Here is a 25065-nt window from a genome sequence, read left to right as displayed (position 1 = left end):
CACTTCGATGAAATGGTAGGTAAAATAATTTCAATGTTAGAAATTTCAGTGGTTAACCTTTACTTGATCTTTTCCTCAATTAGTTGTTGTCACTTTTTTAATATTTGTATAGCTGAAAAACATTAAGTTACAGTATGTACACTGCGGTATATACACAAACATGTATTTGTTCATCTTTCTATTAATTTGGCCCCTTTAGAAAATGATATCATTCTACATGATGCAGTGCCTATTAGATACTTGTAAATTAACTGATTAATCACCAAGTTAGGAAAACCAAATATCAAATATAAATATTTTCAAATTGTATAGGGGTGAACAGGTTCAAATTTTTGGGCTAACTAGTGATGGTTTGATGCAAAAGTGTTCAAATTTTTTTTGTCATCTTGTCAACACCAGGGCGCCTTATTTCAGAGGAAGAGATACAAAGCTGTATTTCCCAACTATGCTTGTTAATTTTCTGTGTTTTGATTTGAATTTTGCTTAGTGTGGAATCATGCATTTGTTTGAGCTTGTTTGAGCTTAAATTACAGATTTTTTTGAGCTGGAGTCCTGCTTTGTTGGCCATAACAATGCATTACAAAAGGAATATTGGTTATGAATAACAAAGGCTAATGCTTTTGCAAAAACTCGTTTAACATGTTAGGGGTGCATTAAGAATGCATATGCCATGTTGGCTTAAATGCAACATGTTTGAGTGGAGATGATTTAAATATTTTGTCACATTACTTTGTATTGTTATAGCTACTTTGGGACCACTCAGTAAACTTATCATATGCTAGGAATGTCAGTACTACATGAAGAAACATCTCTCAGTATATGTTTAAAATGAACGTATGTTCCAGAATCTCAGTTTTAATAAGTAACTGTTACATGTAGTTTTGACATAAAAGCATTCCCTATTTGAGAGACTGCTAAGTGTACTTACAGTTTTTGCCATTGTCAATAAAGTCTTTAGCCTCATGTGTGGCTAAGTAGCCAGGTAGCTTTATGCATGTACTTATAACTGTCATTCTGATGATTTTTCATAGGATCCTGTACACGCCAAGTACTGGGATGAACTGAAGAAAAACGGCATCCTCTGCATGGAACACGTCAATCATGTCTTTTCCAAGTTTATTCAACAAGGTGTTATCAAAGATGACATCTTGAACATGATGGAGCAGTTTGGTTTGATTGCCAAGTTCTCACCCTCCCCAAGTGATGTAAAATACTTTGTACCAGCTCAACTTGAACCATCACCTGATGACTTTTGTCAAATAGAGCCATCCCACACTGATCCTTGTCCTTTGTATCTCCACTTTGTGCATGGCTTTGTCCCTCATGGTCTGTTCTCACAGCTGGTGTCGCAAACCATTCGTTGGTGTTGTAAGAAGACTTGGCCCATGGAGCACCCCATGCTGTACCAAAATGGAGCTTGTTTCTTTATTGGGAAGCAAGTCCATAATTTCATTCTCATTTGCAAGAAGAGTTTCATTAAGATCATCTTAAGGCAAAGAACACAAAGTCATCAGGTGTCAGCAGACAAGTCGGAAGAACTACCTACACTAGTTCGGGAGTTTGTGGAGAGAACTTTGCAAACCTTGTCACAGGAGCTGCCATACCTGAGCGGACTGCAGTATGAGTTGTGTGTAGCCTGCCCATACTGTCATCAAGGGAGAGATGGGGCTGGTCAAGAGTGTTCAAACCATGGAAGAGTGTCATGTGTTGATGAGGAGTGCTTCCACCTCCTTAAAATGAAAGAGGATCAACCACTGATCTGTACTAGGAAGCCCTGGGGTGAAGAACACCCTGTCCGTGGCCTGGAGAAATGGTTGTTGAAGAAAACTAGCCAGGTATGTGATTTATGTAATCTATATATTTAATGAAAATCTACTTAATGAGAAAAGATCTGTGTTTCACCTGCGTTTGGGGGGTGGGGGTGGGGGGCTGTTGGTGTTGGACTTCCTTTAAAGCACCATACAGGCGAGCTGTGTCTGAAAGGAGGTAGTGATTTCAGAAGTTGAAGAATAAAATGGTGTTAACCATCACAGGATCTTGTGAGATCTTGAAGGATTTGTCAGGATGATAACTAGGAATGGTGTTTTAGTTAAGATGCTGGAGAATGAAAAGAGATCCTGTCAAAACTCATTTAGGATCCTACATAAGAAACTGTAGAATTTCTTCCAGTTTAGTCCAAAGGGTTTGGGTAACCTTTCCTTTGTCTACTGTAGTATGTCAAAGGGGCACCAGCAACTCCTGAGGTACCATGTTGTATGGAGGGAATCCGAAAGTATCAGCTTTTCTGAGAAAAATGTTTAGTGGCTGAGGGATTGGACCTCCTTGAGTTCTGCTCCTTTGTCAAGTAATTCTTTCTACTCCATCCTCCCCCCTAGGATTTATTTTGCCTGCGGGTCTTTACTGCAATGCTATAGATGTGAAAGGGAGGTGCAGTGGCCTCATGGGTAATGTGCTTGTCTCTGGATTGAGCAGTCCGGGTTCGAACCCTGGCCAGGGACATTGTGTTGTGTACTTGGGTAAGACTTTACTCTCACAGTGCCTCTCTCTACCCAGGTGTATAAATGGGTACCGGTGAACTTAATGCTGGGGGTAACCCTGCAATGGACTAGCATCCCATCCAGGGGGAGTAGAAATACTCCTGGTCACTTCATGCTACAGAAACCGGGATAAGCTCCAGCCTGATGGGCCACTTGGCTCATATACAGACTTAACCTACCTACCTTACCTATATATGTGAAAAGTGAACTAATCAACAGGACACGAGCACAGGACAAAGTAAAAATCTGAGTCAGATTTTTTCTTGTTTCTTTGTCCCACACTGGTGTCATGTTGATTAGATCGCTTTTCACATTTCATTGCGGAGGTTAAATTATACCTCTGGAGAAATCATTTGATTAAGGTCAGTTACTTATAAAAATTGCAAAAGATTAAAATTGACTGTTTCATGTTGAAGATAATCATTAAGACGCTACAGAGAGTTATTTGCTAATTGGTTGTAAACCTTTTGTGTCTTTTATTGTAAAAAGTCCTCATCAGGCTAAAAGTCCCATACTGGTAGAGTTCATCTAATTTCCTGTAGCATTAAGCAGTAGGTGTATTTTTACCTCCCCTTGGAGGATGCTAGTCCAGTGCAGGGTTACCCACAGCCTAAAATTTGCTATACTCAGTATAGTACACATTCATACACTGGGGTGGAGAGAGAGACTGTGAGAGCAAAGTGTGTTTCCCATGAACACAACACAGTGACCCTGCCAAGTCTCAAACCCGGACTGCTTGATCTGGAGGCCAGCTTTAATTGTAGGTATGGTTCTCTTGTAGGATTTGAGTCCTTCTGCCAGAGTTCCCACTACACAAGATGCACCTGCAAAAGACAATCAAGGGAAATCTGATACAGCATTGAGTGTTACTCTGTTGGCCAGTGAGTGGGATTCATCTAAAGGAGGCTTGTCAACCGTAAACAGACAGCTTGCCACAGAATTGGCCCAAGATGAGCAAGTAAACGTCACCCTCTTAGTCCCACAATTTTCCTGTTCTGAAGAAGGGAAGAGGACTGCTGAAAGCCACAAAGTGTCCATTAGAGAAGCAGAGAGACGTCCAGGCTATGATGACCCCCTTGACTGGCTGAGTTTCCCACCAAGAGACCTTGTTATTGACATCATAGTGGGTCATGGAGGGAAGCTTGGTAAACAAGCCCAGGTCATTCGAGAGTCGCACAGTTGTAAGTGGGTGCAAGTAGTGCATACTGCTCCTGAAGAACTTGGAATGTACAAAGACTATCCAAAGGCCATTTCCAAAGGTGAAGAGAAGAACAGAACTGAAGTAGACTTGTGTAAATTGGCAGATACAGTTGTCACAATTGGACCCAAGTTGAAGAAAGCATACTCATCTTATTTGCGCTCTTGTGAGAAACATCAAGATATCATTCAGCTGACTCCTGGCACGTTCAGTGAATTTTCAGACATCAGACAAACAACAAAAGAGGGTGCCAACTTTAAGGTGTTGACCTTTGGCCGTGGTGATCCTGAAGACTTCAGTCTTAAAGGATACGACATTTCTGCTAAAGCAATAGTTGAACTGAAAGACAGTTCTAAGACTTATATTCTGGTGTTTGTTGGGGCACCTGAGGGGAAACAGGATGAAGTTGCCAAAAACTTGCTGCAAAGTGGAATCTCTAAAAATCAGTTGATTGTCCGAACATTTATACAAAGCAAGGAAAAATTGAAAGAGTTGTTTTGTGAAGTTGACCTTGCCATCATGCTGTCCAGGACAGAGGGATTTGGATTAACTGCATTGGAAGCCTTGTCTGCTGGTCTTCCCATTCTTGTGAGTGGAAACTCGGGATTTGGAGATACACTGAGCACTCTACCACTAGGCAAGCCATTTGTGGTGGATTCTGCTGACCCTAAAGAGTGGGCCAAGGCAATTGAAGCAATAAGTCTGAAAGACAGATCAAAGCGACTGCAAGAGATTAAAGCACTGTGGACATCTTATGAAGAGAAGTTCAGCTGGAAGGAACAGTGTGAAGCCCTTGTTGAGAAGATGAGGAGTTTGGTTAATGGTAAGGCTTTGATTTAAATAAATTTACATTAGTAAGATTCACCTGATTTGTTTTGTGGTGTTGTTTTCTCCTGTTCATATCTGTTTCACAAGATATCCACAGAATGATGCAGTAAATTGTCTGTAGTCCTTTTATCAAGTTTTATAGAACGACATTTACTTTAAGTGGATCCAGGTATGGTTCAAAGTCAGGGTGTGAGGGTGATGGGGATCCTAGTAAAGATATAATGCCATTTTTCTCTACAAAAAGGGGCCCCTATGAAAAGCTTAATTAGTTTTTTAGTTCTTTACCAAGTGTTTTGACAAGAGAAATTGTACTTTCCAGTCTGGTGGGTCCAGACATATTCCAAAACTGGGTTGGGCATGTTGGGGGGTCAAAGTGAAGTTGCCTTGTCTTCCTATAAAAGGAGAGCATGCAGAGAAGCTGGTGGGGTGTGGGGACAGATGGATTAATTTGATTAATTCTTTTTCATAGCTTCAGAAAAACCTGTAAGACATGAAGCATATTTCACAAGTCAGTGTAGAGACTCAGCAGAGTCTGCAGCAAGACAGATCACAATTGAATCTCCACTACCCCCAGGTAAACATGTAGCAACAACACTAGGATGTAGCAATATTTTCCGGAATAACATTGTGAACATGGAACGAAACATGGGGAGGCATTACTCCCAGAAATGAGCTATATGGGGGTGTGGGAGTCAAAGGGCTTGATTTTTTGAGCTTTTTTGGTCTGAAAGTTTTTCAGATTTTGCCTTGTTGCTCTAGATACCGTAAATTTTTTACTCAGAATTGGTAATTGATTTGTATACTTCTTTTACATAGAGAACTTGAAAGCGTATTTCCAGGACCATATCATAAATATCTTTCCATGGGGCTGTGCATATGAGACTACACACTGTCATTTTTGGTTTCAAATAGGATTTGAAGTAACAAATGGCACTTTCCATCCAGGCCAAAGGTTTGAGTGAGTACCCCCTGTGCAATAACCTTAATTTACATATTTTTTCTTTTAGATCTGGTTGGGCAAATGTTCATGAATCTTCAGCAAATGCAATGTGATGTAAGCAAGGTCAACAGTAATACTGATCTATCAGCAGAGTTGGAGAAGATTGCATCAGACAAAGGCTTTGTGATTTCTGACAATGAAGGGTCAGGGAACTGCATGTTTCATGCGCTGTCTGAACAACTGAACCTTGTGAAAGGAATCAAGATTTCACATGGAGAATTAAGACAATCCATAGTGCAGTACCTCAGAAAGAACCCAAAACTGGTAAGTTTAGTGTTTTATTTTGTTGTTTCGGTTTGAAATATCTTTAAACAATAATTTGTGGCTTGGGAAAAATAATAATGCTCCAAGTGATCAGACTCCAGCATTTGTGTCAGCATTTGAATTGGACTTGCAGTCTGATAAGATGGCAGAAAACTGGGCATTGCCATGAACCTGTAGGGATTAGTTGTCTTAAAATAATTTGTTGTGAAAAAAAGATCTCAATACTTGGTTCTCCATTATACATAATTTTAACTTTAGGGAGGGACATTTCTGCCATCACACGTATATGTGTGTACTGACCTCATTAAAAGTTAGCCTTTTTATTCACCTTTCTTGCAGCCTGATGGAACAGATCTGTTTAACTTCATCAATGGATATCAGTCATGGGCTGATTATCTTACAAACATGGAGCAAGATGGCACATGGGGCGATCACATGATTCTGTATGCGACTGCAAACCACTATAAAACGTACATTGACGTGATTAGCAGTCAGTCAAATCACCGTGACCTTACTATCAGGCCTGATGGTGACATGATCAGCACCAACCCACTTGTGCTGGGCCATGTTCATGAAGTCCACTACGTCAGCCTGCAACCCAAACAAGGTGAGACTTTACCAACACACTGTGTTATAAGACTGTTTGTTGGTAATGTATATTATTTAGACTCGCACATTAGGTAAAGCTTAGTACATCATACTGTATACATTAAGTCTGTTTGTCATGTGCAGCATTTCCTATATTGCTCCTTGGTATGTTAACTGCTCCTCTTTTTCAGAGATTTATAATTTTGTCGTGACTGTAAACAAATCCATATGTCTCCTAGGAATGTAAAATATTATCTGTTTTATTTTAGAGAATTATAATTAAGTTGTATTTACCAAATAAAGCCAAAGTTGTGTAAAACACTAATTTATGATTTTGATTGAACACACTTGAAATAGTAAAACATGGTTTTCTGATTCCTACATGGCTCTTCAGCTGATCAGATCTTGCAACTAAGATCAAGAGAAAATATTGATAGAATACTGTTTACCGGTATATTATAACAGGGACTATGACAAAATTGTCAGTAGATTGAAATAAGTTTGGAAGATGTAGACCTAATTTATCCTCCACTGTATTGCATACAGGTAGTATGAATCATGAGGCTTTTCTTTAACAAATAAAGAGGGCTAAGCTGTGTATTACTTTGTGATAAAACACGACAAGCATTTGAGAACGCAAGGGAAATGTAGAAAACACGAGCTGCAGGTGAGTGTTTTCTACATTTCTCGAGTGTTCTCAAATGTCCGGATTGTTCTATCACAGTGTAATACACAGCTCAGGCTTCTAAGTTCATTTGATTTAATATATACAATTAATGTGGCAAAAAACAAAACAAAACAAAACAAAACAAAAAACAATAAAACACGCTTTTTCTATGGTTAATACTCTGATAAAACATGGTTTTGTGACCAATCAGAGTGCATGCAGGGTCCTACCTATATTATAATATTTTCTGTGATTCTCACCAAACTGCTCAAAGGAGGTTACTTGCACTCTCATCATCGTAGAATGATTTAATGCCTCCCATCAAGTGGACCTGAACAACAATTCAATAGCTGCTACTAGTGTCTGATTATTCAGTTTTGTTTTTATTCTCTTTGCAGGTTTGCAGAGCAAGTCTTGTTAGAATCAAATTTTGACAATGAAGCAACTTGTGACTTCAATTTAGAAGGCATCACAGAATTGCAAGACAGTAGAACTACAAAGATTAGTAGTAAGTAGATTTCATAGTAATAAGCCAAAGGAAAGATTGTTCAATGAATTGCTGCTGAACATGAGTGTTCTCTTTAGTGGCAACATCACAAGGTACATGTAACACAAGAACTTCATACTTGCAAGCATTGGTGCTGACAAAATGTAAGTTGTTTTATGATTATTTTTATTTTATGACATGCAAGACCTTAACAAACATTGAACAAAAAATTTCTTTGTTTCTGTCGAGTATTAATATATGTGCGTCCTATCACGAATGCCATTCTCTGATTGGCTATGCTACTCACTATCTATTCAGTTGTAGGTAGTGAGTAGCAATTAGCAGTGTGCGCTTGTTAACAAAATGGTGGCTGCTTCTTTGCGTTTTCGAGGTGTCTGTGAAAAGGACTTAGATAAATTTTTTAACATGTAGTAGATTTACACTAAAACATTTAGATTGTTTGCTCTCGATTACTATGCATGATAGTTCACTTGGACTGTGCCCTCGTCAACTATCACAATAGAAATCTTGAGCCCATAATCTACTGGTAATTGTTTAATAGAACACAAGTGAAAGATTAGGAGGGTACTTTTTTCAGCTCTTTCAATCTTTCACGAGTTTTCTATTGCTCAATAGAAACACAGGTAATTTTTTCTATTTCTTGTTGAAAACACAGCAATAAAAAGAAAAGATAGTCCCTCGTTTATTTTGCAATCTAAATTTAAATTCTCTTTTCTTGCACCACTGTTTTCGTGTGAGGCCTGGAGAGGAGTGAGACTCCCATATAAAAAAGACAGAGATGCTCAACAGAAATTTTGAAAAGAATCCCTAAGAGGTACAGGTCTACACACATACTGTTTTGTGCCAGGTCTGGCTTCAAATCTTCTTCTGTATTTTCACAACCTTTCTCATTTCTTCCAGTGTTACAGGATTTCCAGTTACAAGCAGCATTTCCAGCTCCTTCAGTTCACCAATATCGTCAGGCAATGTAGTCAACTGGTTATCACTCGACAACAGTACCCAGAGTTTATTGAGATGTTTTATGTGTGATGATAAAACTGTCAGCATGATTTTACCCATATCCAATACTATGGGCTCATTTAATTTACCAGTCTCCACTGGTTATTACTTAAGTCCAGTCTCAAGTAATCCATTCTCACATTCAGCCTTTCCAGCTCCTTCAGTTCACCAATCTCGTCAGGCAATTTACTCAACTGGTTGTTACTCAAGTCCAGTCTCCAGTCTCCAGTTTCCAGTCTCCATTCTCAAATCCAGCCATTCCAGCTCCTTCACTTCACCAATCTCATCAGGCAGTGTAGTCAACTGGTTACTACTCAAGTCCGGTATTCAGGACTATTTGAGATTTACTGAGATGTTTTATGTGTGATGATAAAACTGTCAGCTTCTTTTTACTCACATCATGTAACACTACATACCAGCTCCTTCAGTTCACCAACATCAGGCAACATAGTCAACTGGTTACTACTCAAGTACAGTCCCCTCAGTTCCTTGAAGGTAGAACAGACAACTGGTTGTTACTCACACTAAGCACGGTCAGGTTACTCAACTCAGCAATGGCTTGAGGAAGTTCTCTCAACTGGTTCACCTCTCATGTCAGCCGTAAGAGATTTTTCAGCTTGTTAATACTTGTTGGTAATTCTTCCAGATAATTATCTGGCAAGTCGTTCCTCCAATTTAGTCAGGTCAGACACAGCTTCAGGAACTTTTGACAACCATCGACTACTGAGATCTAAAACGCCGTCTCCGATAACAATTGTAACTTCAGTTCACTAATCTCATCAGGCAATGTAGTCAACTGGTTATCACCCCACAACAGTACCCAGAGTTTATTTAGATGTTTTATGCGTGATGATAAAACTGTCAGCTCATTGTTACTCACATTCAACCAATTGCCAGCTCCTTCCATTCAGTTCACCAATCTCATCAGGCAATGTAGTCAACTGGTTATCACCCCACAACAGTACCCAGAGTTTATTTAGATGTTTTATGTGTGATGATAAAACTGTCAGCTCATTGTTACTCACATCCAGCCATGCCAGCTCCTTTAGTTCACCAATCTCATCAGCCAATGAAGTCAACTGGTTATTACTCAAATCCGGTCTCCAGTGTCCATTCTCACATCCAGCCATTCCAGCTCCTTCAGTTCACCAATCTCGTCAGGCGATGCAGTCAACTGGTTACTACTCAAGTACAGTCCCCTCAGTTCCTTGAAGGTAGAACAGACAACTGGTTGTTACTCACACTAAGCACGGTCAGGTTACTCAACTCAGCAATGGCTTCAGGAAGTTCTCTCAACTGGTTCTCGTCGTAATCTCAGCATTTTCAGATTTTTCAGCTTGTTAATACTTGTTGGTAATTCTTCCAGATAATTATCTGACAAGTCAATTTCCTCCAATTCAGTCAGGTCAGTAACAGCTTCAGGAACAGTTACTATTGACAACCCTCTGCTACCAAGATCTTGATTTGTTCTGATACACATGTAGAAATGCACAAACTTAATTCCAGAGGAAGAAATTCTACATGATCATTTGGTCAACAGCTGATGCTGGTTTGTTTTGTTATCGAGTCAGAAACACAGCTTTTAGTGGGCGCTTTCTTACCTGACTCGTCCCCATTCGTCTTCATACAACTTCCTACAGTGCGTGGCACGGTGCGAGATGAAACCGCAAGGTGAGATGGGTACCCTTTGCTCCCCCTTTCACTTTTCCCCTTTCGCCGTGCTACGTGTTGTATGAAGAAGACTGGAGACGAGTCAGCTCTCTTACAGGGTTCTTTCCCTGGTGCAGCATTTACATGGAAATCTTTTGAGTTTTTGTCATCCTTTCTGATGATTCTGGATTTACTCTCCTCATTGTGATAAAATTAATCAAAGAGCAAATGGCAAATTCACAACAGGATTTTGTCCTTCTAAGAAATTTGGGATATTAAGTAAGACAATAATATGGTTTGAAGAAGGAAAATATTTTCTTATTTGCTTTAATGTGATATATTTCCCGTGTAGTTCTGTTGCATTACTCACACAGCAAAATTGTGTTTTCATTTCAGCAAATAAATGTTGGAAGTCGGTGCAGTGGCCTGGGTAAATTCAAGAGCTCCAGCTAGCCCCCAGTCCCTCTCAGAAGTCTCTGCATTGGTTTTCATCTTCAGGAAAGAGATAGCCTGTAAGCAGGCTCACCTTTGAGTCACATGTGTAAGCGGCGAAGTTCGAGTCAGCGAGCGAGGAGTCTGGTGCAGAAAAGAAGTCAGCCTGCCTTGATCTCTGATCTCTGTTGTTCCCAGGGTCTCTCTGTCTTCCTCCCAAGAGTGAGAGAGGGGACCTTGGGAACGAGGTTAAACTTTGCTGCTTGCACGTGTGTTCCTCAAACGTGAGCCTGTTCGCAGGCTAGGAAAGAGAATTCCTTGTTTTATTCAAATTTCTTTTTGAGGGGTATTTTTTTTTACCCCCATGACTTTCCTAACAAATTTTCCTTTCAGTCGTAAATAAAAACAAAGAATACTCAATATTAGATTTAGAATAGCAAATAATAAACGGATTCTCATTCTGAGATTTGGAATAGAAGATTGTACATAAAGATATTTACTTTAAAAAATAAACTTGCTCAAAATTCAGCCCTATCTACGAGGGTCTCAATGGGGTTAACCGTCAGCCGTCAAACAGCCCAAAATTTAACCGAAAACCATCAAAAAACTGCAATTTTTGCTGTAAACCGTCCGAAAAAGAGGCAGTTCAATGTTCACTGTCAAATGGTTTGAAGGTCGTTGGAATCTCACTATTTTATTGCCTCATTACGGACTTCTGGCTCTCAAAGAATCTTTAAACTTGTAAACTAGTTTATAAGCTGACACTATAGTCTTTTTGTTTTTTGAGGACCAAGCGCATTGGAACTTTCAAACAGCATTTGATCGATAGCCACAGTTAGAAAAAAAAATTGATCTCGGCTCATTCATTATATATTTTTATAAATTATATATTATTTAAGAAATAGAATACATGTACCGTGTTTTTGTCGAGGTTTGCCATATATCTACTAGTGTTGTATCCAGAATGCCAATCTCTGATTAGCTACTCAACTCACTATCTATTCTGTTGTAGACAGAGAGTAGCGTAGCAGTATCAGTTGTTAACAAAATGACGACCGCTTCTTTGCGTTATCTAAGTATCTGGAGAGCTGAGTTAGATGGTATTAGATTTATAGTAGATTAATTGCTCTTGATTTCGATGTGTTGAAGTTGACTGGCTCAGGCTGCGCCCTCGACAATTATCATGCATAGAAATCGAGAGTGAATAATCTAATTGTTTCAGTATAAATCTACCGTCGTTCAAAACTTTATCTAAATCCACGTCACAAACACTTCGAAAACGCCAAGAAGCGGCCGTCATTTTGTTAACAAAGACACACTGCTACGCAACTCAAACTGGGGAATATCCGAGTGATGTTCACCACTATTCAAAACCGCGCATGTTGCGAGAAATATTTGAAGGATGATAAACACAATAGCATCCATTTGGCGCGAAAATATGCTCAGACATTTGTCCTTGGAGATAATCTTTTCCTCAAACCTCACAGTTTTTCTCGAGCTACGCTCTCAGAAAACTGTTCGCTTCTCGGAACAGATAGTCTCGGGGACAAATATCCGAGTTTATAGTTCATCAAATATTTTCGCTCGAGCACAATTGGGCTAAACGCGTCACGTGACCGAATATTCCCCAGCAAAGACTGGGGAATATCTGAAAACTACACGTGTATAAGCACAATAGCCACCATTTGACTTTGAAAGTATGCTCGGATATTTGTCCTTGGACATTATCTGGTCCTCAAAGCTCACAGTTTTCCTCGAGCTACGCTCTCGGAAAACTGTTCGCTTCTTGGAACAGATAATGTCCACGACATCTTTGAGAAGATTCTGCGACGGCAAAATAAAGAAAACAACTCGTTTACTTTGATGATCAAAATGTAAATTCACTTTGCTTGCGGCATCATTCATTGTCAACAGCTCGTGTTGGTTCTGTGTTTTTATCGAGTTATAGAAACACGATTTTTGACCAATCAGTGCGCCTATTTTCTATGGACTTCTTTCTAGAGGTCGTAGAGTTAATTGGCAAAATTTCACTTAATTCCTTCCGTGAAATTCCAAGACGACATCCAAAACACCTTAGCTAATAGTCAAGAAGAACAAGAGTTAATATTAAGTTAAACCCAAAGTCAACCGTCAAAGCTACCCCCACCCCCCCCCACCCCCCCCCACCCCCAGTGAGACCCTCGTCTACATGTATTAATCATTTGTTAGGTTGCAAATTAGGTGTAATTTACTAGTACGGAGCTAAATATTTACTGAAATGTTGCATTGACCAGAGAACTTTGCTACATAGTAAATAAGAGGCCTCTCCGTTGCGCAAACAATGAAAATCAATTTACTTTTTTAGAGCAGACTTTTGTAAGTGTAAAAAATCCCTCTCACTCAGAGAAATACACTTTGCATTGTTACAATGTAAGTAATGAATTAATGGAGTAATGAAGATGCGCTTTATCTGTTTGTTATTTTATACTGATGGTTAGTTTTTGTATGTATACGTTTTCTAAACTTTTATTCCAAATACCAAAGACTGCTTATTTTAAGAATCATCAATATTACAGCATGGTGTATAGTAACCGAGATGTATTCTTGTAAAAGATTGTATTTAAAGGGGGTATTAATTAAACCAATTTCTTCTGCTCTGGGTTGTCAATGGTAAAGCGAGCCTTTCGTGGGAACATGGAGTGCCCGAGATATTGGCACCACAAAGAATAGCGAGTATGTAACAAAGCGATAATTTGTTCTCCCCTCCCCAGGGACCGTACAGGAGGTGGGGCTTGGTAGCTTTTGACCTCCCCTGTTGTTTCGGGGGCCTGGTCAACAGAGGTGGCTCGGTTTCCGAAATCTCGCTTCGCCGCTCTTTTCTTTGTAAAAATTTCGAACCCTGGCCAGCCCGGCTTGTCGTATGAACACGTCGAAATTTTTACGACGAGAAGAATGGCGAGATCTCTGAAACCGAGCTAGCCCAGTTGACGAGGTTCATATGAAGAGGTCACCTGGTGATTGACTCACTTGTATCAAGCAAGTTGGGTCCACACTGTCGACCAACCGTGTTACACTGTTTATGGAAAAATCAGAGAGACTCTTTCAAATCATATATAATCTCAACAAACTAAGCAGGGGGACTCCCGTATAACAGTGACTGGGGTGCTCGTACCTTATTAGGGGTTAAAATTCGTGTTGTAGTACCAGTTCTATCAAAAATGATCACCGCTGCAGTTATCACCAGTAGTGTACATAGCAGCCGCACTAGCAGAATGTGACTTAATTGATCTTTTTTTGTTTGTTTTTTACATTTTATTTGAAATAGACCTTTTTAGCTTGGGCGGTTTGTTTTCCCATAACAGACCACGTGATATTCTTTAGACAATTGTTTTATCCATGTAAAAACTATTCATTGATATACACGCGACTATTTGAAAATTTGCAAGCAAGTATTATCAAGAGTATAATCACACGGTCTGAAATGGGGCAACAAACTGCCCAAGTTAAAAAGATCTATTACCCATTTAAATAGAATGCAGATTTTTGACAATGCTTTCAAAAACCTTTACGGGTAGAAGGTGTTCGATGGATCATGTTTATCGCTTTTTTTACATGTCATGGTGTCAGTTAATGTACTGATTCCTCTGGCCTCTTCGGGTTGAAAGTGAATTGGGGCCACGCTCACAAAACGAGGTTTTGGTACCTTCTAGGGGTTCCCCTTCACTTTAACATGAGAGTTTCCCCCGGTCATTAACTTCTATTGGTCATCAAAGCATCTTTAGGGAGACACATTCCCCTTGTTAGTTACTGATTAACCGGAGTGGGTGTGCTCCCAGAAAAGTGCGTTGGGGGTGTGTGACCCACTTCCCAAAACCCTTAGCCTATTTAGGACCAAAATCTGCGATTTTTGGTACCCTATTTATGACCTGGCCAAATATTCGATACCCTATTTTTGACCGTTGCGGCTGGCTCTAGACATACGTTATTAAAGGCTTTTATTGAAGGTCTTATTGATAATGATGAAAAAGTAGCTTCTTCTAAGAAACATACCCAATTCAAGACGAGTGCTAAAACCATACCCTATTTAAGAAAAAAACAGCCAAAATCGATACCCTAGTTATGACTAAAACGGCTGAAAATCCCGACCCTTTGGGGCCGCACATACCTATATAGCCCATATAAGGGAGAACCCCCTCCCCCCGGGCTGACTAGTTAATGCCTAGAGAATAGGCTTCTAACAGAAGGGGCTGGTTGATTGTAACAGTCCTGAGGTTGTCGCATGGTGATAAACAATGCACGAAAGAGACCGAGTCACTCGATCGTTCTTCGGAAAATCATCGTATTCATACTCGGCATTGTTTGATTAATAAGTTGAACACCGCTGAAAGGATACCATAATAGCAGCTGAGAAGTTAAAAACAATGTGCTCAATGCATTTGCCTTCGACAAAGAAAAACAAAGACACATTCAAATAAGCAAACAAACAAAACAAGAGATTTCACTTGAGAATACGGGACAGACACACACTAAGGGCTGTAGTGGTCCCAGTTTTATTAAACGAGTGGATTTTCCAGCCTGGACACCGAAAGTGCTGTGTCAACACGATAAACGATCAACAACAAAAACAAACAGTCAAGTAGTTTTGTTTATACTGGTTAGCTTACGTGTCAGTTGTTTTCCGTCCAATCACAAAAGGCGAACAAAAAGCTGGGAAGACACGCTATGCGTGGACGCGTGGGAGGAATGGGTCGGGGCGCAGAAGGTACCAAACAAAATCTCGGCAGAAAAGTTTTTTGTCCTGTTCTCGCGATTGGAAATGAAACGATTGTTGCACGGGTTAAGACTGGTTTTTGATGAACATTCCCCATAAGTTTACAGTTTCTCTATTTTCTCAATAGCAAAGAAACATTCACTCAACACTCTCACGCGCGCTTCTTTCCAGTTCAATCGGCTTTACTTTCGCGCAATAAAGGAAATGAGAACAGACAGAATTTGGCTGAATTTGGAAAAAAATTCTTTCAATAAATAACATTTACTTAAATCGAAGTACAAAACATTACATTACTAACAGAGTAATTTTATATATATCACATACATAGCAAGCGGAAAATATAAAAGGAAAACAAACTTTAAACAATTATACAAAACAAAACTACTAAAACTAAGGATAAAAAGGTCATTACTACAAATCTCAACTGTATTATTAATCTATTCTCTGGCATGCATGGCTATATATTGAGATTGGTTTAATTTTTTTTTATTCATTTATTTTTTGGGGATTTATTTTTTTTAAGATTCAAAAGGCACTAAAGAAGATAGAAAACTAGGAAATCTTTCTATTTTATGGAGTACTTCCTTTGTTTTGCAATTGCAGAATCATATGCAATATCTGGCAACAAGTAAGTAAAAGCTAAGTATTGCTTTGTGTTGGATAGGGTGTCCGACCTCAGACCATTTATTATATCGGTAGTAAAAATGTTGGATTTTAGTTTTATATGGTTTTCGGCTAGCCATTTTATAAAGCCCTGCCAAAAACAAGACGTCTCGCTACACGACCAAAATAAATGAAAAAGGGACTCTATCTCGGTTCTGCAAAAGGTATAGATATCATACTCTCTAATGCCTATTTTATTTAGAAAGTCATTTGTCGCTAAACGCCTGTGAAGTAATTTAAACTAAAAACTAATTAATTTGGTAGCTTTCGTGCTGCAGAAAAAGAGTTTGTAGGCCATCTGCCCAATCAATTGTTTTGGAGCACTGAAGGCTGCAGTCGACACACCATTTCTCTTGGCTTTTCCTGGGGCTTCTCCGTTTAGCGCCGGCTAGCTTTTTGTATGCCAGTCTATTGAATTTAGGCGCTTTACGAAGTTTAAAACAAAGGTGCTGAAATACCTGTTTCCTTTGTTTCCTTTTTTTTTCATTTGGGTTTTCTGTGGCATTCCTTAACAATTTTATGCACGATCCCAAACCGCGATAAACAAGAAGCGTTCCTTAAATTCCTTGGAAGATAGCAAGTTATCTGCGTCTTTCATTAAATGCCTGACGTTCAGTATTCCTTTGAAAGACCATGATTTGTAGTGTGTAGGTTTATTTCCAATTCTCACAAGCGAATTTTGGCAAACAGGTAAAGGGAGCAAATTTCAGCACAAGTCATGTTATCGTCATAACTGATTTTTAGAATTAGATTTTAGATTTTTAAAATTTCTATTGTAAACGCGTCTGATATATGTATGAACTTTGCCACATCATTTTCGTTGAAGTTACCCTTAAATATAACTACCCCGCCGAAATCGTGTAATTCAGAATCAAAAAATAATTTCCATTTACCATGATTATCATTGTCTAAATATATTTTGACCCAGGTTGATTTGAACGCTTTAATGTCGATCATCCTAAAACTTTCATTGTTATAATCTCCGCATCTCGCTTAATTTTTTCCTCCACCCCTTCCGCTCCTGAGGAAGCTGTAGAACATGCTGTTAACCTCATCCAGAGCGGCATGATTTGTTGGAAGCGGTGATAAAATAAAAACAAGCTGAGAGGCGATTAAACTTTAAGACAACGATTTGTATTCACAGCAGCTTAAACCTTTGAGCCCTAATTACGAATATACGCGTAATTAATGGTCGTGCTCTTTGTACCACTTGTGACGTCATCAATTTAAATGTCATCGGATATTCTTGATAAGCAGATAGTAGAGCTAGGATGGACCTTTCCGTACAACGGTCGATTTTGGATATCGACGACATTCTGACGTAGCAAATTGAAAAACAACGTTATCAGTTTTGGTGCAAAACTGGTGGTAAAATGGTCCACTATGCCTATAATTGACCAAAGTCCCATTTCTAGGCTTTGCCCTTAATTAACACCCAACTTTTTACGGCAGCCAGAAAGAATACGCGAGATTAAAAGGGCCGAGGAAAAGGAAAGGGCCAAGGGAAAAAATTGAGAACGGGTAATGGCAAAAAAAAAAAAGATGGGCTTATGCGCTTGCACCGAATTGAAATATTGTACAATTTTGTACCTAATCTTCGGAAAATATATCTTTTTGGTAAAACATAGCAATTTTAGCAAAACCTAGGCCCATTTAGCGTCACGGCAGCCAAGAAAGCTGATTAAACGGTTAAAAACGGGTTTTTTGGTGAAAATCTGGTCGCAAAAGGGTTAAGCAATCTCTAACCTTTTGTAATTTTTCACTGCAGTTTGCTTTCATGGTAACCATGGGATCGGCGAAATCCAGACATTTAAGGCCATAACTTTGTCCGTCATCATTTATCCGTTCTCCAAGTGGAGAATTGGGCCGTAAGCTCTCTGCCTCCAGGTTGTTAATTGTAGCCTGTATACATCGAGATTCCAGTTTTTGTAATCACAATGTTTTATGGGGTGAGGTGATTGGCCTCACGCCCAACCCCCAACCTGGAGGGCCAGGGTTTTTCTGTCGGGTTTTTCTGTCGGGTTTTTCTTTCCTTAGTCACAGATTCCGGTTATTTGAAGGCGCCGAACACTCGCCTTTTGCCACTGTCGCTCAGCTGCTAGCTATTGCTAGCATTACCAGGGGCTACGAAAACGAGGACGTGCAACATATGACTTCGCTGGCGGAGCCTATATTAGACGGAAAGGCATTTCTCAGCATTTACGGGGAGAGCATTGGTGACCCTTGCTAACCCCACTGGGACCTTATACCAGCGCTTAGCCATGTTAAATCTTTTTCAGCACATAATTTATCATGACGCCCAGCACAAGCCCCAATCCAGAAAATTTCTGTTTTCTTGTTGTTATAAGTTGCAAGCCAGATAGCGCACCGAAAAGCTCTAGGTCGAGTAAAACAGATGCAAGGGACTTTTTTGAACGGTCTAAAATCATAGAAGTGTAAGGTAAGGTAGGGTAAGGTAACTTTATTTTAAGTCGTAAACGTGGGGAGTGGTTGCCCAATCTCTCGAGCCAGGGGCTCATGACAAAAACACACGACCATCTGCAATAACATTACAACTTTCAATTACTATATTCGCTAAGATAAATTTAGAATTAAAATATAAAATATTCCTAAGACCACGACTATTTACAATAATATTACTACTTACAATTACTATATTCGCTAAGATAAAGTCAGAATTAAAATATAAAATATTCCTAAGAGCAACTAGCCCTAAATTAAAAATTTGAGTTAGAAAATGCAGTTTTTACACTGACACCCCGTAAACTACACACCATTCGGTATCGTCAGTATATCGACGACTAATCTTGATTTCATTTCTATACACAGTGATTTCTTTGATATCTTTGTTTTCTCGTATTTTGTTGGCTAGTAATTCTGCGCAAATGATGAAAATATAAGGGGAAAGTGGACAACCTTGCCTGGCGTCCTCTTTCAGGTGTGAAGTATATTGCTTGCCCATCCGTTATTAAGGACGCAGCTTTCTGTTACGGTAGCACAATTTGATCTAGCTTATTATGACGATCCGAAATTGAAAGAACCCATCGCTTTCCATATAAAAGACCATTCAACTGTGTAAAACGCTTTTTCAGTCGAAATCTAGAAACATTAATAGTCCAGGAATATTATGAGCAGCAGTGTGGTTTATTAAGCCATCGATTAATCTTTTGTTTTCACCAATAAATCGTCCTTTGAGAAAACCGATTTGGTCATCATTTATTAGTTTCAGAAGTACATTTTGAAGTCGATTTGCAATGGCCTTAGCCGCTATTTTACAGTTGGAATTTAATAGGGTAATTGGTCGCTAGTTTTTAACAACATGAAGTAAAGTTCTGTATCTTTTTTGGGTATAAGCTTAAAATCATCCCACGTCTTTGACTTATAGAGAATTTTCCTTCAGTATGAGCGTAGTTCATAGAGTATAAAAGGTAGTCCGAGATTTCATTTCAGAAAACTTTATAAAATTCTACGAGCAAACCATCCGAGCCTGGTGTTTTTTCGGGTTTCACACTTTTTAGAGCTTGTAAGCACTCTGCTTTGGTTAACACGCTCTCGCATTTTTCTTTTTCCTCAAGGCTAGATGATTTTGAAGCAGTACTTCCCAACAATAGGTCGTCAGTAATTCATGAATCATCACAGTATGTTTTGGAGCTGATAAATATTTCAGTAAAAAAGTTTCGCTCAGACAAAATTTCTTTGTCTGAGCTGGCAAATTCCTTATCAGCTTATTTAAGTTGACTGATTACGCCATTTTTGAAGTGCCTTTTTTCAAGATTTAGGAAATACTTTGAATTTTTTGCACCATCTGCATTTTGCCCTAAAGATCGCTACCTTTGTTCTGTATTCAATTATCTTTCCTAGTTTTCTCGTTTTCTTTTCTAATTGAATACTAATCGTTAGCTGTTCGTTGGCCTTATTACACGCTGAATCAATTTGCCTCTGCATTTTGTTCATTGTCCTCTCCAGTTCTTCTTCTTCTCGCAGCATTTTAGCCTTTTTTGTTTTCGCATATCTCAGAGTTTGTTCTCTAACTTTTAACTTAACCATTTGCCATAACAAGGAGGCATTTATTGACTTATCATTTTGATATTCGTTCTTAACATCCTCGATGGTTGCCCTAATTTGAAATAACACACAAACTGCGTTGACAAACTTGACAATAAAAGGCATTGTTGGAAAACAAAAACAAAACTATATCATTTAACTTGACGTTTCGCATGTTTCGACGTACATCTTCAGAGGTGACCGTTTAGGATAAAAGAAAACGGTCATCACTTCTGAAGATGTATGTCGAAACATACGAAACGTCAAGTTAAATGATATAGTTTTATTTTTGTTTTCCAACAATGCATTTTATTGTCATGCTTATCACCGTAGTTTGTGTGTTATTTCTTATTAAGCTACGATGGCCAAAGAACAAGAGTATTTGCCACAATTTGATTTATGTATTCCGTCTCTGATAAAAACGACGTGTTTAATTTCCAAAAGCCTGGTCACCCCGCGGGGTGGGGGGGACTCCAATCGTCGTACCTTTTAGGGGTTAAAAAACGGTTTTGACAGCTCTTAGGGTGTTCATCCTGAAAAGATCCCCAGCGGGAACTTTTGTGGTATCTTTTAAGGGAGGCGGCGTGGCCGAGTGGTTTAGGGCGCCGGATTTGAAATCTGGAGGTCCCTGGTTCAAATCCTTCGCCCTACCGCTATCTGGATTTGTTCTCGAGTTCAACTCCTCGGCCGCGTTGTGTAAATAGCCAACTGGTCAGCCTCCCACCAGTTAGGATTCTTAACAGTTTATGTTGTATTTGAAATATTTGTTTATTTATTTACAGTGTCCCCAATTAGCACATTAGTGCTAAATACATTGACACTTAAATAAAGTGATTATTATTATTATTATTATTATTATTATTTTAGGGTATTGAGCCGCAAAACATTGACAGGAGATGGAGCATTGTTTTGGAATTATTACCTCTTGGGGGTGAAAAGTATTTAAAGCCACGACCACAAAACAGGATCTTGGTACCTCTTTAATAGGGGTTCTTTTAAAAGTTCCGACGAACACCCACGTTCTTTTTGTATGGGAGTCCACTCCAAGCATAGGCGTTCGGGCAATTTAATCCAGGGGGGAGGGGCGGGGCTGGCAGGTGAATCACTTTAATTTCCCCAAAAAATTTCGCAAGTTGGGCAAATTTTTACACAACAATCGAACACAAATTAGGGTCATAGGATTCACTAACATAGGCCTGCAGATGGAGTGGAAATAATCTTACATTTGAATCCACAGTGAGAATATTCTTGTACATGAATCTAGCAAATAGATCACGTTACAAGTAGAACATATTAAAAGAAATAACTGTCTCTGCCATCGCGACGGCTGAAAATATCAATAGTACGATCCATGACATTGTTTAGTACAGAGTTGGCATATTCCCTTTCAGTGTTAATCAGTGCGATGTTACTGGTACGCTGCTACCTCAGGTTGTTGCGTAGGTAGCCTACGAGCAGGCTCACGTTGGAGCACAAGCGCACGCAGCCGCGAGACGAGAAAGTGAAGGTAGGTTTTCAATCTGCGAAATGCACTGAATGATCATTCTGCAAAACAAGAAAACTCTGGCAACATATCAAATAGATCGTTCTCATGCATTGTGTACAGTGTTTCTGAAACAATCAAACAGTCATGGTGTGGAACCCGCGCTCACGACGAAAACTCGCGTACATTTTCTGCTCCGGTTCCAGAGTCTCGCCGTCAATTTCGTAAAATTAGCAATGCGGGAGAAGCTTTCTTAATTATTAGGCGCTTTCCTCTGACAAATATCTCCCAACGCACAGAGTATTTCTAAGTCATTCTTTCCACTGAACCTGACCTCGAGCGAGGGACGCATACTAAGTGTTAATGCGGTGGTGCGATTCCAAAGTCAGCTGCATTTGTCTTTGCGTGTGTTCACGTACATACAAGGATGATGTCCTGTGTCTGGGTGTCCTGGCTTCTTGTAATTCAAACCGAGAATGGGTCAACCACTTCTTCATTTTCAGACCCATTTCTGATACTATCTACCATACGGCACTGCTGAAACTTCCTTGAAGAGTCTGAATGGTCGTGTTGGTGTTTCTACGGGCGGAAATGACGTCAACTGTCTTCCCCTAAAGATAGCGGCACAGACTATTAGTGCTGCTTAAGATTATTTTCCACGCAAACAGATAGAACTATAAAATGGCGGTAAATAAAGCTCTACTATCAGCGTAGGTTTGGGGATCTTTGTCTGGAGACGGTGTGAGCATAGCTTTTACAATGCGTTCCATTTGTCCGTGTACGGCCTTCACGGCTTCCCACCGGCATGACCACCGCTTGACACTCAATGACTTCAGCGTCAATTTCAGACCCTCACCCAGTCTACGTCTGTGAGCTGTGTCGCCAGACAGGGTGCGTCATTTGAGACTTCCTTCTAAGAAGTTGTACAGAGCCTGCACAGTGCCCAGAACGTAACGCAATGGTTCTATTTGTGTCATGGTATCCTCAAGGGCAAGGTTGAGCACATGTCCGTAACAATGGACGTAGATACACAGCGGGGAGCACTTTACCATTCTTGTTTTATAGAATCCCTTGTGTATCTAGACCGTTCATATTAGCTGCTCCATCGAATGCTCTACCAACAATGCTCTTGAGGTCCAGATTGAGTTCAGCGATAGAAGATTTCACCAGTTTATACAGTGCATCGCCTTCAGTTGATTTTATGAAATAGAAACCAATGAATGATTTTTCCTTCATGCCATTCAGCGCAATCTGAGGACGTGAATTAAATTTCTGCAATGCCTAAAAAGTGGGCACTGAGAATGAAAAAATTCCGGATTCGTACAAATTGTCTAGTGACAATGTGAAAAACGAAAATATAAGGTGCGTTAAGAAAACGCAGTGTCGCACTACTTTTAATTTGAGTATTGAGTCTCACCTTATTGTATACCGTCGAATTCCGAAAGTAACGGCTCCCCCGAAAATAACGGCTCCCCGAAAGTAACGTTAATTTTTTTTACCTTCCTATTGAACCCCGAAAATAGCGGTGCACCCGAAAGTAGCGGCCCTAAAAAAACAGAGAAAGTCTCTGTTGTCAACCGCGCGTCATGCGGATGGAACAGCCTGACTGCAGGGCTGAACATTCACTTGAACAGCTATCAGTGCTTTATTTCGAACTTGACTGAATTTTTCTTGAAACTATGATTTATAAACTGTGTTTGTCTAGCAGCAGAGTCAAATGATATACTGTAGGGTAATCTGTTTCATTGCGATATAATGCGACCATTATACTAGGGGGTTTAAAAAAACCACGACGGGAACGGCAGCGGCAATGTCGCTAAACAAAAGGTTTAATGAGCAGAACAGTGGCTGTGTACGTGCGTTATGATTCTTGGTACATTTCTTTCCCGTCCTCTGCACACCAAAAACGTGAAATGACCAACTTCTGCGTTGTCCGGAGAGCGTGAACCACGACTGCTATGTTTTTTATTTTCATTTGATATCATTCAAACCCTGTCCCAGATTCGGTTTTGTGATAGTTTTGACACTGAGAAACAGAGGAAAATGACTTTAGAGTATCGCGAGATTCGTGGGTAGAATATAAAATCAGTTTTTAATCGAAGCTGTCCTCGGCGTCGCGTCGTGGTTTCTTAACCTCCCTACTGTCGATTCGCCCTACAGTACTGTACCAACCGGTTTAGGGCCTTTTTTGTTTAATTTAAACAGTCTGCTTTGTTTATGTGGGTAGTTAGTAACATACATAAACGGAACGTTTAATTTCTTTTGTTACTCGTCCGCTTTGTCTGAAACCATTGTTACTGTACAAACGTTTTTTTAACTATCCGAAAGTAACGGACACCGGCCGAAAGTAGCGGCCCCTTTTAAGAGTATCGAATGGTCTTTGCGAGCATTTGCGAGCATGCTCTAGCAGTGCGTTTATTTTTGCGAGCACGAGCAGTGATGAAATTTGTCTTGTGAGCAGCGAGCACTCTAGAAAATACAGATGACTGGCAGCGAACACTTCGTAAATTTTCCGCTAGCTGGAACTCTCTTTTGTTAAAAGGAAACGTTTTGCGCCAAGTGATCTGGCTGACATCTCCAAAACAGGACAATAGGCGCAATCGTGGTTCAACCAATCCCAGCAGCTTACAGCAAATATGTAGGTTGCCAAAGATTCGATTTCATGCATTTTAGGGGACAAAGTGTTACGGAAAGAGTCGTTTATGATCATAAAATTAGACCAGTTGAAGTCATATAAATCCGACAAGCTCTGAAGATCGAATAGTAAAAGTAACATTATACATGTCTTCATGTCTCTAGAATACTTTCTACCTTCGGGGTGTCTTTCGCGAACAATTCTTACGCCCGTTAGTTTCAATAGATTATAAAACGTTGGTTAAACTGAGGAAACATGCATGTTTCCAGAAACTTGCATAGACTTCAAAGCGCGTGCATGTTTCCCAATTTTGCCATACGGAAATCGAGCACATTTTAAGGTGGCTCCCTATAGTTTTACGATTGCATGCGCGCTGAGGACGAAAGCTCAAGTAATCTGCGCGCGCTCAAAGGAAAACGTCAGAGTTTTTCGATCTTTATTACGTCAACATGAGCACAAAAGGCAAAACTGACAGTGAATTTTCTCGCGTTTCCTTCGGTGATTTTTTTTTTAATTTGGCTGAGTGATAACCACATACAATTGCTACAAAATACCTTATTTTTGTTAAAATATGTCAGAGCTAATCCAATATATTTAGAAGAATGACAAATTACAGAATATTGGAGAAACCGTCTGAACAACCTTGACACATTTTACCAATTCAAAATATCGGGCAATATCATTTCCATGATGTGGCAAAGTTTGAAAACATTTCACCGAAGGCAAGTATAAATATTAAGGAGTTTAGGCCAAAATGAGGAATATATCTGCCTGTCATTAAATGAGATGTTGCCATAGTAAAAAAAATTGACAACCAAA

The 25065-nt window shown here is 39.6% G+C and overlaps 1 protein-coding gene and 1 pseudogene across 1 annotated transcript in view; one reads left to right on the top strand and one right to left on the bottom strand.

Moving 5' to 3' along the window:
• LOC110066283 (uncharacterized) overlaps positions 1–25065 on the top strand; it is a 120241-nt gene that overhangs the window by 8149 nt on the left and 87027 nt on the right. The gene's annotated exons all lie outside the window — the stretch shown is intronic.
• Positions 22133–22847, bottom strand: LOC149105776 (zinc finger MYM-type protein 1-like; annotated as a pseudogene).

The sequence above is a fragment of the Orbicella faveolata genome, unplaced genomic scaffold (genome assembly GCF_042242905.1).
Source record: "Orbicella faveolata isolate gen_17 unplaced genomic scaffold, um_ofav_v1 contig_34, whole genome shotgun sequence".
Taxonomy (NCBI): domain Eukaryota; kingdom Metazoa; phylum Cnidaria; class Anthozoa; order Scleractinia; family Merulinidae; genus Orbicella; species Orbicella faveolata.
Note: the sequence above shows the minus strand (reverse complement) of the source record. Positions and strands in the feature narration are given on the sequence as shown.